This window comes from Phacochoerus africanus, chromosome 3 (genome assembly GCF_016906955.1).
Source record: "Phacochoerus africanus isolate WHEZ1 chromosome 3, ROS_Pafr_v1, whole genome shotgun sequence".
NCBI classification, from domain to species: domain Eukaryota; kingdom Metazoa; phylum Chordata; class Mammalia; order Artiodactyla; family Suidae; genus Phacochoerus; species Phacochoerus africanus.
In genome coordinates this window covers 97,815,446-97,831,223 of record NC_062546.1, presented here as the reverse complement: position 1 = coordinate 97,831,223, position 15,778 = coordinate 97,815,446, and the positions used below count along the sequence as shown (strand labels likewise).

The 15,778-nt window shown below is 50.3% G+C and overlaps 1 protein-coding gene across 1 annotated transcript in view; it reads right to left on the bottom strand.

Annotated features, from left to right (window-relative positions):
* Positions 1-15,049, bottom strand: part of DLGAP2 (DLG associated protein 2) — a 657,437-nt gene extending 642,388 nt beyond the window's left edge. The window contains exon 1 of the mRNA XM_047772228.1: positions 14,928-15,049. The gene's annotated coding sequence lies outside the window, so the exon portion shown is untranslated. The remainder of the gene's footprint in view (positions 1-14,927) is intronic.
* Positions 15,050-15,778: the final 729 nt, after the last annotated feature.

The window sequence follows — 15,778 nt, the reverse complement described above, 5'->3', positions numbered from 1 at the left end:
GCTGGCTCTGCTGGCCCAAAAGCACAGAGAAGAGCCAGACTCTGGTTACACGGTGAACTCCAGGTAAAGCTTGGTGAGCTGCACACAGTCTCCCCCCAATCTCAACACCATCTAGATCCTGCTAAAAACATGCATCCAAAACGGGAAAATCAAAGACACACAGTCTTTACATCAAGGCCATGTGATTTGAGATTGAGTGGTGCACGGCTGTAAACTCCTCCAGCGGGCGGACCACTCTGCCTATGAGTCAGCACCACACAGCATGGGACACCCAAGGCCAAAGGTCCAAACCAGTCATGGGCCATCATTCTTAGGAATCTTAAGAATCTGCCAGAACATCCCACCAGCCAACGAAACACGGGTATGACTCAACTTACAGAACAACATGCCTAAAACCCAGTGTGAAATAAACCTCATGTAACTGCCTCATTGCCAATTCATAAAAGAAAGCTCCTAGTGGGGTATTTCCCAGGACATCTTCATAAATCTGGCCAATCATTAGATGGTGGCTGGTTTGCTGGATTAAGGTATCTTATGTAAGAAAGCTTCAAGTGTTATGAGGTGAGTAACTAGTTACTAAAGGAAACCCAAAGGAAAGGAAACAGTCAGAGTTGAGGGGAGGAAGCATTTGTAGGAGTCAGGTCCAAGAAGAAAGAGATTCCAGACTTGGACAGGAAAAAGGAATGCACTTGGATCAAGAAAGAAAAGTAACATGAGGAAAGGGTTGATAAAGAATCTTCCTGGTGGGTGGTACAGTGTGTGCAAAGGCCCAGTGGCAGACGACGTAAAACATCAACAGGGAATCTGAGCAGCACTTTGGGGCAAACGTTCCATAAAGGCTCATGACGGAAACCCTAGGAAAGGGGGCATTTTGCAGAAAGCTCTGAAAGCCAGAAAGGAGAAATCTGGATTTGACAAAAGGCAACAGAAAACAGCATGCAGAGAAGTGACATGATAAAAATGGCTTTAGAAAGATTATCCCAGCAGCTGTGTGTAGGATGGTTTCAAACTAAGAGAGACTGGAGGCGGGGGTGCTGGGGGGGTTGCGCTGCAAGAATGTTCTCCTAATTCAAGCACAGTGTGGTGAGGGTGGGTCGGGGCCCAGAGCCTGGTGGCGGGGAAGGAGTGCTCCTAGGGGAGTAGGGAATTCGGGCCCAACCTCGGGGTCCCAATCTGTGAGATGTGCAGCTTTACCAGAGGACATTTCCACCTGAGCAGTTCGACCCAACAGATTCCTGTTCTCAGTGATCCAGAAGGTCCAGGTGGGCTGGATGTGAATATGGATTCAGGGAGAAGGAAAAGAGTAAATCCCAACCTTCATGTCTAAACAGCAAGGCCTGGTATGGCAAGTTAAAGTTCATGTATTTTTTTAATTGCCTTAAAAATTCTCTTAAATACATAAAATTGCATCCACTAACTGAAAACGGATCAGAGGACCTTTCAAACTGGAAGCTGACCTGCACCCCTACCAGCTCAGGCCAGGAGCCCCAGCTAATCCTTGATGCCCCTGCACCCCTTTCCTCAAGCCCAGAAGACTCCCCATCAGCGCTCCTGACTCCTGTTTACTCCGTCCAGAGCCTGAGCTGCCCCCTCCACCCCAGGCTCCCCACCACCGTCACAGAGCCAATACTGGGGCATACCAAGCAGTCCTCAGAGCTGTGACAGATAGGAACAAAAAGCACTTACGTGAGATGACTGCTTTGTGTTTAATACTTAGCTCCCTCGCATGGTCTTTCTCATTTATTTGCTGAAATATACATAATGCCGAGCACAGTTTTGGCACATTGGGAGTTTACAAGAAAACACATCAAACAAATGAATTCATCAGTAATAAATACTAAATTACATGCTCTTTTGTACCCACCAGATGTGCACCCAAAAGTTATCTTCCAAAGGACCATACGATCAGCAAGTTTCTAGACACTCCCTCAAAGTTACCCCGATTATTACAAATTGCTAGAGTGATTTACCAGATGATTAAAAACATGTGTTCTGAATGGATAAGCAATGAGGTCCTACTGTTCAGCACAGGCACCTATATCCAGTCTCAAGAGATAGATTGTGATGGAAGATAATATGAGAAAGGGAAGTTATACATATATACATATATGTAAGACTGTACACAAGAAATTGGCACAACACTGTAAATCAACTATACTTAAATAAAAAATTAAATTAAAAAAATTTTTAAATAAAAACATAATATGGTGGTGGGAACTCTAGGTGACGCCTTTAATCTCCCTGTGGCTGCAGAGCCGGAGCACTGATTTTCCTCTGAGAAGAGGGAAGACACTAAGTAACCGGGCCCACCCTGGCCCCAGACCCTGGGAGAGGCATGCCGGGGGTCCTGACTTCTCAGCCAGGGTCTGTCCCTCCCTTTGCGCTCCAGTGAGGCCTCTCAGAGCAAAGTCCCAGGAGTACTGCTCAGTAAAATCGGGAAGATGAGCTGCCGCTGGATGAGCGGCGGTGGCAGCCACCCTGAGGGTCGGCTGAAGCATGGGGCCCCCGCTGCCAGGGCTGGCAGAGGTCTGACTCGGAAAGCACTGATGGGTGCCGCTCACCCCCCAGGACCACCCTTCAAGTCCCCCCACTCCTCAGGCCCCCCAGCACCCCATCCTCCCCAGGAGGGCCTGATGGCAGCTCCCCACACCCCTCCCCCCATAAAGCCCTTCCCCTGACCCCCCCATCCTTCCCCCATAAGGCCCTCCTCCTCCCCCCTCCCTGCTAGGGGCTGGGTATCCCCAGGTGGAGGCAGCAGCCACAGGCAGGGCTACTTCACACAGCACTGGAGGACATGTCCTGCTGTTAGTGTGAATCTCAGGGTCTCCAAGGTCCCTCCCGCTGCAGTTACACAGACAGGCTGCCACCCCTCCTCTGAGGCAGAGCCTGAAACATATCATATGTCCTCTGCACAGACTTTTTAAAGGCCTCAAGGAAAATGATGATTATTTGTCTCATTTTATCATCTTTGATGATCTTGGAGGACACACAAGCATGTTTAAAGGCCAGATAAAGCTCCATCTGGTGCGTTGATAAACTCTACCTACACAATTTGCGAGGGTGAATAAGGAACTCAAGCTCCTGGGCTGGTGTTACTTCCTCGCTCTTTATTCTCTTTCTGGGGCTCCTTCACCTCCCAGGCACCCCCTACCCTGGGGCGGCCTCACTGGGAACCTGTCACTCCCCAAGAGTCTGCCCCTAATTTCCAAACGCCTTTCCAGCCCTGCTGCCTCAAGAAAGCCCTGTTCCCCCGTCCTGGAAGGAAGTGCTGCCAGGCGCCCTTGGGGCAAAACCTTCCTCTCACAGACCAAACGCCTTCATGGTCTTGATGGTCGAAGCTGAATTATAAATTGATCATGGCCACATCAGCCCAGAAGTAACACTGAAAAAGAACCACCTTCCCGACCTGCCCCCAGTGTCTGCGTTCCTGGGAAGGCACATGCATCAAGTTGAGGTTCTGAGAAGCCGAGGAGGGACTCCGCCAAAGTGATCACTGTCCTCACTCCCCCGATGACTGGGTCTGGGAGCCACATGCTGCTCCAGCCCCAAATCTCATTGCGAGGGCCCCCGGCTCACTGGGCCTCTGTCCTTGTGTTTACAAGACAGAGATGACAATAATACTTGATCCAAATAAGTCAAATGAAAAGACTCTCTCCTCTGTAATCAGTGTGTTCCTTCAAGGTGGGGGTTTAGGAGAAAACGATAATAGAGTGACCGAAGATTTGCCCACATGTCTAAAAATAGTAACTGGGAGACAGGATGAAGAAGAATCTCCTTAACTGAACAAAGGATAAGATACTTGAGAGGAAGGCCATCCTTAGGGACCCAAGAGCCAAGCCTTCTGCTGGGACAGCAACCCCGGGTTTTGCAGTCAGTGCCCCAGCCAGCCTGCACATTCCCCCACGGGTCTGCCGTGAGGACGCAGCAGTAAAACCCTCAAGGCCGCCTCACCCTGCAGGGCCCATCACGAGGGTCCAGGACTGGCCTCTATAGGTCTGACACCTCCTGGCCACCACCTGTAGCCCCTGTTTATAAATTCAGGAGAACCCAGACCCCCTTCTTGGTGGTGTCCACAGGAAGCACTTCTCTGAGCAACCCACATGCCTCCTTCTTCCCAAATCCCTGGAAATCCCTCGTGCACATTCTGGATGAGGCTGACACCAGGCACTGTGCACACCTGATGCCCTGGGGACTCAGGAACACCCTCCAGCTCTCTGTTGGTCCCGCATCCACTGCTGGCAACCCAGGAGGACAAGGACTGCATCTCACATGCTTTTGTGACCAGCAGCTCAAGACCTGCAACAGACAAGCTCGTTCCCAGAGGATGAAGGATGCAGTGAGTGAAGAGCAGAGGGCACCTCAGCCCATTGCCTGCATGAGCACAGGGTCATCTGAGTCTCACCTCTGCCTCTTGGCTACATGACAGGGCAACAGGACAGATGGTTCTGTCCACACTAGAAGCACGCATGTGACAAGAGAATACAGTGAAGGGAGCCATGCCAGTGATTCCATGGAAAGGTGCCATATCCATATCTTCTTCTTCCAACACCTCCATCACCTCCTCAATCTCCCATCTCCATCTCCTCCATCACCTCCTCCTCCATCTCCATCACTTTCACTTATATCGCCTCCTCCATCTCCTCCTCCTCCATCACATTCTCCATCTTCATCTCCTCCTCCCCCTCCTCCATCTTCATCACCTCCTCCATCTCTATATCCTCCATCACCTCCTCCATTACCCTCTCCTCCTCCTCAGCAGGAGACATGAAAGCTAGGCAAGCAAACACTAGGTTCACCCAAGCCTCATGCCACAAGAATCAAGCAATGACCCTATCTTGGGCTAACAGAATGCTATTTCTTAAGGAAAAGATAATAATATTAAGCTTCAAAAAATGTCAACTGAATAAGAAATGTAACACTTAACTGTAAGAATGAAGAAAGGAAAAGGAAACCCCCCAAAAAGTCTTATGTTTTTTAACCTCATGATTCATCTGTTTAATGTCTTCAGAAGAGCAAAGAATAAGGACCAGTAGGAAGAAGCAGGAGGCGGCAGCCGATGACACCTCATCATCCATCACCAGGCACCTCGGACAAGTACAGTCCAGCGTAACAGACACAGCAGCACATGCGGACCCTCTTGAGAGCACAGGCTGCTGACACCTGTGTGCCGATGGGACGGACAGGGAGAAGAAGCCTCCAGCCCTCGGCAGTGCACCTTCCAAAGGAAAGGAAAACAGCATGGGCCCGAAGACAGATATTTTGGAATAGAGCTATTTTTGGTCTGGACATTTTTCAGACACTAAATTTAGCCAGATTCAATTCTTTTAAAAATGCTATCCCATTAAACCTTTGAAACAGGAAATCTACATTTCATTATAAAGTTGGAACACAGGGTTCTCCGGTCAGCAAACCCAGGAAAGACTGTGTGTCGGGCGACAAAATGCCACTGCGGGCACATTTGGGAAGACTGAAGAAGGCAAACAAATGGATGCCTTGAAAGTCCAGCTCTGAAAATGGGTGGACATTAAGTATTTTTAAGATAACTCCTTTGATAAGTTTCTTTATAGCGATGTTTTAATTTGCATTTTTGTTACCATTCATTAGTGGTTCTTTTTCTCAGATGCTTACAGACCCCTTCACTAATTTCGTGTTTATTTCTCTGTCCAATTTTTGGGGGTGTGCCCAAGGTAGGTGGAAGTTTCCAGGCCAGGAATCAAACCCGTGCCACGGCAGTGGCAACTCCGGATCCTGAACCTGCTGAGCCACTAGGGAACTCCCTCCCAGTCCATTTTTATGCACACATGAAAAACCTTGGCACATGAAAGGTACAGCCCATTTTTTAGGATGAAAAGGATGGTGCTCCAGGCTCCCCTCACAGCTCCGCTCGGGTGGGCACAGAAAAGTTTCCATGAGCTCTGGTCTAAGCTACTGACCCTTTCCTTTGCCTCTTTTGACTTGCTTTCCTTTGCTGCTCTTACAAAAGCCCGCCCTGTGCCATATCAGCTGTCCTTTTTCTCTAGTACTTGTTGAGGGGGCAGCATGCTGGGGAAGCTCTGGTCTAAAAACCTATTCACCAGCGGTTTCAGGGTTCACAGGACATTTGTACTCATTGCATGTGGGTGCTGCCATGCAAATCCCTGTGATCCAAAAGTGTGACCTTATTTGGAAAAGAGGTCTTTGTCTTTTTGCCTTTTCTAGGGCTGCACTCTCGGCATATGGAGGTGCCAGGCTAGGGGTCGAATCGGAGCTATAGCCACCGGCCTATGCCAGAGCCACAGCAATGAGGGATCTGAGCCGCATCAGCAACCTACACCAGAGCTCACAGCAATGCCAGATCCTTAACCCACTGAGCAAGGCCAGGGATCGAACCCGCAACCTCACGGTTCCTAGTCAGATTTGTTAACCACTGAGCCATAACGGGAACTCCTAGAAAAGAGGTCTTTGCAGATATGATTAAATGAAGAACCCTGCCATGAGGAGAAAATCCTGGGTAATCTGGGTATGTCCCAGACCCAATGACCAGGGTCCTCAGAAGAGAGATTCAAGGTGGACAGAGAAGGAGACACAGATGCAGAGGGGACAGCCCACGAGGATGGGGCAGAGACAGGCCAAGGGAGCCACAGCTGGCACCAGAAGCTGGAGGGACAGGAAGCGTCCCTTCCTGGACTCTCTGGAGGGAGCACAGCTCTGAGACACCATGATTTCAGACTTCTCTGTTTTCTGTTGTTTTAAGCCCCTGAGTTTGTGGTCATTTGTTACAGCAGCCCTAATAGAGTAGATACATCTATTAATTCAATAATTCTGTTTCTAGGAATTTACTAGAGAAAAAATATCTTTATTTTCAGAAAGCATCAAAAAATAATCACAGATTAATGGCCAAAAATTTTTTGTAAGTAACTTAAATATTGAGCAACAGGGGAATGGCTGAATAACACTGCAATGGAACACTACAGTTAAAATAAATTGTCAAAGAATATTTGATTTTTTTTTTTTTTTTGGTCTTTTTAGGCTGCATACATGGCATATGGAGGTTCCCAGGCTAGGGGTCGAATTGGAGCTGAAGCTGCCCACCTACACTGCAGCCACAGTAACGCCAGATCCAAACCATGTCTGTGACCTACACCACAGCTCACCAAAGCGCCGGATCCTTAACCCACTGATCGAGGCCAGGTATCAAACCTGCATCCTCACGGATAATAGTCAGATTTCTTTCCATTGAGCCACGATGGGAGCTCCAATATTTTGAAATTTTGAGCAAATTCCCAGAAAAGAATATAAGTGAAAAAAATAACCAAGATAGTTCCCAATATTGGTTTAAAAAATAATAAGAGTAAGATGGGAAAGAAGCATGCAAGATATAAACTAATTATTTCTAGGCCATGGAGATACTAGTGGCTTCCAAGTCATTAATTTGTGTTTCTCTATAATTTCTAAATATTTAGCAGATTAGATGACCAGGAAAAAAAAAAAAAGGAAAATGTATGAGAGCACCTATCAGCCTCAAGTTCCCCACCGGCTATGCGAGAACAAAATATATCATAGGGGAGAGGAGTTTCCAGAAGTAGAATAACAAGAAGGTCTAGAAACCAAGGAAATGTGTTACAAGTCTGACAATAAAACACAGACCTCTGGGTTCTGCCTATTCTTTTCTCCGGGGAAAACACTACATACTTTCCAAAGCATATCCCAAATGCAGACCAGAGAGAAACTGTAGAGCCGCCCAGAGGCAGAGCCCACAGTTAATAATCTAAGTTGTCTCTGCAGACACTGCTAGACTCCAACACCGCGGACCCCGCTTTGACCCAATACCCCTATGGTGTCTGTTTTAAAAAATACAAGACATGACATGGGACAACACAAGATGTTGTGTCTCCCACCTGCCCCCCAGTCTGGACCCCAAGGCCCTGCTGGGGAAAGGCCAGGTGGGGTTCCCCCTCGGGTCACAGAATAAGACTGGATATTTCTGTCCTGCCCACCACCACCCCCAGCCCAGATACCCTGCACGCCTCAGGCTGAAACGGAGCAGTCTGCTGGACACCTGACCTCACAGAGCAAGGCAGGGGTGCCCACAGAGGCTCCCAGAGACCCCCCTGCCAGACCCTTATCTTATCTTCCTGAAGCATCTTCAGCTTCCCATCAGGCCATAAGCAGTCCAGGTCCTGCCAGTGGATTCCTTCAGATGACGGCTGGATGAACGACTGACCAAAGGTGGACAAGTTACAGGGGTCCAGTAGGTCAGCAGAAGGTGTTTCTCTATCCTACTTGCTTCACAACATCTCTGCAACCCCTCACTGCACAGACACACAGATTCCTTAAGACATTATTAAATGACAGACGTGTTACATGCCCAGGCAACTACACGTTCAGAACAGCTGTGTGCAGACACTGAGGGCAGGTAACCACACAGCCCCTCCTGGTTTCTGGGGGAAGCTAGCTCCTCCCTCAGGATTTCCCTCCTCTGCGCAGCCTCAGGAGCAGGAGGCACAGCTCACCGGGAGGGGTACGACTGACCGTCAACAGTGCTCAGGCATGATGGGACGAGAGGCAAAGACCTCTGGAGACTTTGCAGGTAAGGTCTCTTCGCTCCAAAAATGAAACAAGGAAGGCTTCGCAGAAACAGTCCATTCATCACAAACCCCTTCCTCTACTTCCCTGCCTCCCATGAGGTGACAGAGGGGCCCAGCACCATGGCCCCCCAGATCCTCCCTCTCCCTGCTGGATGAGGATGATGGTGGCAGAGCCACAGACAGAAAGAGCCTGGTTGCAGGATGGCCATTTCAGGGAACACTACCACTGACCAAGAAAACCTATTCTGACCTGGCATAAACTAGATGTTATCCCACAAATGCTTCTGAGGGTCTCTAACATGGCAGCCTGTGGATCCCAGCAGAGGGACAAGCCCTCAATGGATGGGGAGCACACGCCATGGCCATGCAAAGGCCCTGACACTGGGTGGCAACTCAGGGAACAGCGGGGGTAGGGGATGCCTGGCTCTGGGGGTGCTGAAGGCCTGGGCAATGGCCCCTCCCTCTGGCTGCTGTGGGTCCTTCCAGATGCCACTCTGGGCTCCACCAAGAGCAGCTTCATGGAAAGGGGACCACGATGCTGATATAAACACCCTTCCATAGTATAAATATATAACATTCATCTTTTTAACGGATGTGCAATTTTTTACAATATGCTATGTCATAACGGATTTATCCAATCTCCAGTTATTGCTATTTTCCAATATTTTACTATGAAACAAAGCTGGAGTGAACATCTGTTTAGCTAATTTCCTGTAAATTCATGATTATTTCCTTAGGATACGTTCCCAGAAGTGAAATTGCTGGGACTAGTTATGTACAGAAGAAGACTGGGGTTTTTTTAAGTGAGTGCCTGCTGTGACTCTTAATAAAATATCACTGGAGGAACAAACAAGGGGACGAACTGAAGACGAGGAAGTGCTGTTCAGTTGCTTTAAAGAGCTGCGTGACCCATCTTTCACAACAAAAATAAGACTTTGAACCTAACCATGGTAATTATCTAGACAATTTCACTGCAGACTCAGGAATGTTCCCAATGGCCACAATGGAAGTGCGAAGGTACAACATTCAACTGTTTGTGAAAGCTTCTAAATTATTTATAATATGGATTCTGTACTATTTTTAATAGAATCAGAAAATATATTCAGAAATTTGTTTGGAAACTGTTGAAACATTGCAAAGAATGTCAGAAAATGGAAATTATTTTTAAAGGGCCAAAAGTTTCATAGAACAGGCAAATGCCCTGATGTGCTTGTAAGGTTTCCTATCTAGTGAGACCCACAACTCAGAGAACCAAAAGGCAAGGGCATGAAGGGAGGCAGCTTTCTCAAGGGTGCGAGGGGCCAGCTGGCTGTGGGTTTGCTTATCCACTCTATTTACCAAGTGAAAGGATCTAAAACACAACGGAAGAAACGGGGGGCGGGGGGGTAACCGAATCTTTCCCTCGTTTCTCCTGGCAAGAGCAGAAATATGGTCTCCCCAGCAGGGTCCCAGAGGCACCAAGGACCCCCCAGGGTGACTGAGCAGTGGTCTCAAAGGGCTGGGAACATGCCTCGGGGGACGTTGCAATTCAAAGTCTCAGAGGATAAACTCGAGGAAGATGTAGAAAAGAGGAGTTTGCAAAAACACACACCTGCTGTGCAGGTTAAGGATCTGGCATTTCCACTGCTGTGGTGTAAGCCAGAACTGCGGTGCAGGTTTGATCCCTGACCCAGGAACTTCTACATGACTCAGGTATGGCCAAAAAACAATTTTTGCTATTATTTTACACATGTATAGGTTGCAAATATTTATTTTTTTAGCAACGATTAATTTTAATTTTTCTTTTTTTCTGTGGATTCACACAAAAAGACATACCAGACAAAAATGTCACCAATGAACAAATGTCACTGCACAATGAGAGCATTAAAGAAATTTTTAGGTGGAGTTCCCGTCGTGGCACAGTGGAAACAAATCTGACTAGGAACCATGAGGTTCCCTAGCCTCGATCAGTGGGTTAAGGATCCGGCATTGCCGTCAGCTGTGGTGTAGGTCGCAAACATGGCTCGGAACTGGCATTGCTGTGGCTATGCTGTAGGCAGGTGGCTACAGCTCTGATTAGACCCCTAGCCTGGGAACCCCCATATGCCATGGGTACAGACCTAAAAAGACAAAAGACAGGAGAAAAGAAAAGAAAAGAAAAAAGAAATTTTTAGGGAAACTAAAAACCTCTACATCCCATTTGGTGGTCAGGACAGAAACTCACTTCAAAGGGGGATTTCCTGGTTGATATAACTGAAAATGAAGTAGTAATGATGGTTTTAGGCCCAACTTGGCTCTGGACATCAGTGACATCATAGGACCAAGCGTGTCCATCCAGGGCCCTGCTGTCCACCCACGGCCAGGCCCTGTCATCCTGGATACTGGCTTTCTTTCCAGACAGGCCACCCCCTCAGGCTGCATGGTGACGGACGTACATCCTTTTAAATTTACTTCCTAAAGGTTTCTTCTCCTCAAAAGGCATGTACCATTCTTGGCTCAGAAGAAATGCCGTGTTCTTTCAGGAAGAACTTGCTCCTGGGAGAGGAACGGGGTCCTGACTTTCTCAAACAACTGGGTGCCCTCCTCTGAGCAAACCCTGCAAGTGGGCAAGGCGGACTCTGCAAAGAAATCAACATGCAGTGGTCCTGGAAGGCCAGATAGCCAAGACCACAGAGGCCCCCTGCCATGGGTCTGGTAAGTCGAACTCCTTGGAGATCCACCAAGAAAGACGGATGGCTCAGGAACAAAGGTCACGGAAACCACTGGAGACAATTCTGGAGGGACGTGTACTCTTAAGAGCAATGTCAACTGAAGTTCCTTGGGGGAAATGTCAGAACAGCCAGAAATGGGTGGTGCCTCATGGGGGACAGGGAAGGACACTCGAGGGCCCTGAGCCACTGATTGATGGGAGCTCTTCAGGCAAGGCCTCGCCAGGCCAGGCAGAGAAAAGAGCCACCGTTTACCTGCCGACACCACTGCCTTTGCAGACTGTGCTCTTGCAGACGTTGCAGGGACCTGAGGCTGCTGGCGCTAAGCCTGGGCCAGAAGGTACAGTAAAGGTAACCACTCTGCTAAGGCAGAGGCAGGAGTTAAACCATAATCTGTGCCCCTCAACGCCATCCGCGATGCCAAAGCCCAGATGCTCAGCTCTCCAATATCCAGAGTGTCTGCTGTGAAGGAACAGGAAGGCACCGTCCTCAGGCTTTGTGACACAAGTGCCCAGAGACAACACCACCTACTCCACAGTTGGCAATCAGCTGAGACTACGGTTTTATGATAAAAACAACTTGTATGTAAACTTGTGGTTGATAAACAAAACGATTTTAACTGCAGAGGATGCTTTGCCCGGTAACTTCCTGTTTGGTGGCCTATAATTCTTTTATAACCAACATGCTGGCAATGCTTTAAATATGACTCCCATCTGGCCAAAATGATGAATCATAGTTATTTTTATTGCATCCAGTGAATGACCATGGTATGCCCGTTCCAAGGGTCAATTAATAATACATTTAATTAATTTCCCCTTAAAACCTATGGTCAAAGTGATATCACTTAACTCATCAAGTAACTGAGATCATGAAGTTTTTCCTCAAATATAAAAGAATTACAGCATTTCTTCCATTTCACATGTAGGCACATGATGGAAGATACTCTGTTAAAAACAGATAACAGATCCTCTAATAATCTTTAAAATATTAGAATTTAGTTTCAGAATTGGTTGGATTCTGGGTTATCTGGAATCCAATACAACTTAAATTTTCCAAAGTGCTTTGTTTTGCTTTTAATGTTTAATATGGAATTTCCACCAATTTCAAAAATGAAGTAAACAAAAATAGGAGAAGCCGTAGATTGTCATAGGAGGACATATTTACAACACTGGAGAGAAATCATACAAAGTAGTCTAAATTCTACAGATAGAAAACACATTGTTATTAATTCATCTACAGCACAAGAAACCTGAGGCAAGCAAAGACATTAGAGAATAAATGCATGTTTATTTCTCTCTCAAGTAGCACCACTCTGGACAGTTATACTATAAATGCAAAGTTGTTTGGATGATTAACAGCATAGAAAGCTGAATGGAATGTGTATTTCAGAATACATCTTTGTGGTGAAAAACTTTAATTACTTCATCACTTTGGATTATCTATGGAGAATTCATTTTGCTCTTTAACCTAAAGTGTAACCTGCAGGTCTGATATGGCAGATACTCAGGTACGTTATTCAGTGCTTATAGATTTCTTAACCAAGACAGAGGAAATTTGGGAGGGAGGTGAAGAGGGGGACAGAAGGGGCTCAGAGACAGAAAGCAGGCATCCCTGGACAGGTGACCACAGAGAAGAAAGCCCCGATGATGGAACTCTGACCTGGGAAAGGACTCAGAAGTGATAGTGGGAAGGGCAGTATGCTTTGATCAGGACTATTTCCCACTGTCTTCATTCATTAGGCCCATAACTCTCCCAGCCCAGATGTGCCTGAGAGCAAACTCCCCACAGCCTGCTAGCCCTGCTGCCAGATGTGGGGCATAAAATATTCTAATTTGTTCCCTTCCAAGCAATGAGAAAGTCACACCATCTAAAAGGAAATGGTACACACACTCTACAATTACTCTCAGAGCCAAATCTGTGAGTCACCCAGCCGCCTGCACAAGACGATTTGGCTACTGGAAAATCCTGATTAATGACATTTTTTTAAATAACACCAGAGTAACAACTTGACCTGCCAAAAATGATCATTTTTCATCATTTCACCATTTTTTTTGCCTTGGTTACCTATTAGCTTTTTCAGAGGATATAAAGGAAGTAAAAATAAAAATGGTGTTTTAATGTACTCAATCCAAATGTCGTTCCTTCCAAGGTAGGGGGGGAGGGGAGAGGGTTCTGTGGTGTCAGCTCTGAGACCATGAAAGAGTCCTTTCAGATGAGGCTCCTGGGCTCCCTCAGGCCATGCCGAGACGCTGGGGTATTTTCTAATAACTAATACAATTAATTCACATCCGCAAATAAGAGTCTCTCTTAAGTCACGGATCACCAGGCCCGAGTTACAACCACACTGTCCACCAGGACACTGAGCTGCTTACTACCAGCAAAGCCCCAAGACCCTCCGGGGCCGAGACCCCTCAAGAAAGTCCTTGTCTGAAGTCCTCCACAGATGACAGAAAAAAAGCAGGTGCGCTTTACATTTCCGGCTCCACAGCCACCCACAGCCCGCGCTGACAGAATTAATCCCAGGAAGGGCTCACTGCCGATCGCTTTATTTTTGATCGATACGAGCCAGCCGCGCAGATAAGTCCTAAATTTCGAATCCGGAGCCGGGCCGAGTCGCCATTCGTGGGGGGAAGCGACACGCAGGCGGCCAGACCACGTTCCAGAGAGAAGCAAGAGCCTAGGAGCCGCTCCCGAGTTTCCGACGCAGGTCGCCCCCCAGAGCGGGTTCCCGCCGCCCTGTACCTGCAAACCAGCGGGCCCCAGAGCTCTGCGCCCTGCCGCCCCCCTCCCCACCCCCGACTCTTTCCCCAGCCCCTTCTGGGTCCGGTCCACTCTGCTCCACGGCTCCCGGCACTGCACGCGCAAGCCGGGGGCCGGCCGCCGGGCACCCACCTGGCGGGCACAGGCGGCCCCGTGCCTGCCGCCCCCACCCCTCGCCGCCCAGGCTGTAATAATGACATCCTCGTTATTTCTCCTGCCATCGTTAGCAAGCGAGCCCAGAACGGCAACAGCCGCTGCCGGGGGAGGCTTGGTTACAGCATCCTGCGCCGGGTAGCGCCTCGCTTAGCAACCACCCCTAAAAAGCCCCCGCGCTCCGCTCTCACTTGGAGAGCCCGCGGCCACCCTCCCGGCGTGCTCCGCCAGCCCCCCGGGGGCTGCGGCCGCTGCGCCCCGGCTGAAGTGACCCCTCCCGTCCCCCGGCCGCGCGCCCCCCGCGCCCCCCGCGCGCAGCACAGGCTCCCGGCTCCTTTCGCCGGCTCCCAGGGGCGGTCGGCGTCCCTCCCTGCGCCGGGCTGGGGGAGGGGGCGCAGTTTGCTGCCTGCCGCCCCCATTCACTGGTGGTGCCCAGCCAGAGCCCCGCGCGCAGCCCCTCGCCGGCCGGAGCTCACTCCCGGGTCTCCGAGCTTGCGGGGCCAAAAAGAGAATGTCGCCCTTCCGCGACGCCCGGCTCTGCGCCCTTTCCCGCACCCCCGGCAGATCGGGGTGCGGGGCTCTGGCGCACAGGCTGCCCCGAGGTCCCTGCCCCGGGATCCCCGCGCCCCCCCAACTCAGCCGCCCTCGAGGGCCCCAGAGGTCCATCCCGCCAGGCAACCCGCGCCCCTATCACCCCAACCCCGACGGCTCTCGCGCCCCGAGCCCCGTCCCTGCGCGCTCCGGCCCCTGCGGCTCGCACCTTCCTCAACGCAGACATCCTTGGGCGCTCCAGTTCAGCAGGTGCAGGACGACATGGCCTGTCCGCCCATCAGTCAGCCAGCCCGCGGGTCCTCGCAGCTGCCGCCGCTCCGACCAGCTCGAGCCCGGCGCACTGTCGGTCCTCACGGCCGGCGCCTGCGCACTGGGCGCCCGGGGAGGCACCGGCGCACGGGGGGGCGGCCAGCGCGCGGCGGCATCTGGAGAGGGGCCGGGCCCGCGCCGGGGGGAGCTCCAGGCCTCCGCGCTGCGACCCCGGCCGGTACCTGCCGCCTGGCCTCCTGTCGCTCTTGGCGCGCACGGCCCGGGGAGCACACGCCAACTGTTGCGCGGGGAGCGGCGGGTCACGCGGGGACAGCTGAGGATAGGAGTCGCCCAAGCAGCCCCCGGGGGCAGCGGCCTCACGCTGCTCATAGAGCAGGTGCTCACAGCTCTGGAAAGTCCGCCCGCGCGTCCGACACACATCCCCAACAACTGGCACAGAGCGACCCGCTTGGGAGCTGGAAGGAGTGACACACGGGCGCACCGCTCGAGGGATTCGTGGACCGGATAAAGTCTTCTCCATAACTGGGATACTCACGTGGCAGAGAGGACTCGGAGAGATGAGTATCCCTCCTGCTACCGTGAGTGCCTAAACTGCGTCTGCACCTTTCCACGCTCGCCCTTCCCCATAGAGAAACGTGCCGCTGTGCTTTTGCAGGGACGAAGGGTCGCCGTGTACTCCCCACGCCCAGCAACAGCGTCCTCTCCGTCGGGAAACCTGGGGCGAGATGGGGTCTGGCCGCCTTTGCTCATCCTCTCCCCGCAGCGCACAGACCACACCAGCCCAGAGAT